Source organism: Fukomys damarensis, unplaced genomic scaffold (genome assembly GCF_012274545.1).
Source record: "Fukomys damarensis isolate Sample0158 unplaced genomic scaffold, DMR_v1.0_HiC HiC_scaffold_27, whole genome shotgun sequence".
Taxonomy (NCBI): Eukaryota; Metazoa; Chordata; class Mammalia; order Rodentia; family Bathyergidae; genus Fukomys; species Fukomys damarensis.
The window spans coordinates 33520514-33520945 of record NW_022900939.1 but is presented as its reverse complement, the minus strand read 5'-3'; positions in this window follow the sequence as shown (position 1 = coordinate 33520945).

The following is a 432-nucleotide window of genomic DNA, read 5'->3' as shown; positions in this document are numbered from 1 at the left end:
GATGACGTTCCGCACGTCACACTCCACGGGTCGACCACGCGCGCCCACCAGCCAATCACAGCGCCCCCTCGCGCCCACCAGCCAATCGCAGCGCCTCCCGCGCGGACGCACCGAGTAATGGCTGCCAGAGGCCGTCGGTGAGGCGCCCAAAGCCCCTGTAGCTTTCCAATGGGCAAGGGCGGTCCAGGGATGCCGCACAAACCACAAGGGTACGGGTGGCTGCGACGCCCTCGTTGGCGCTGACTCCCCAGGTCCTAGGATGGAGGTTGCCCCAAGGAGTAAGAGGCAGGGCTGGGAATGTGCTGCAGCTGCAGGGACAGGACCACGAGAGTGCGCCCCAGCAGTTTCCTGCCCTTCTCTTCCTGCTCGGCCTGGTGCTCTCAGACCAGCTCTACCCATGAAAGTCCCGGGCCTCATTGTTCCCGGAATAGC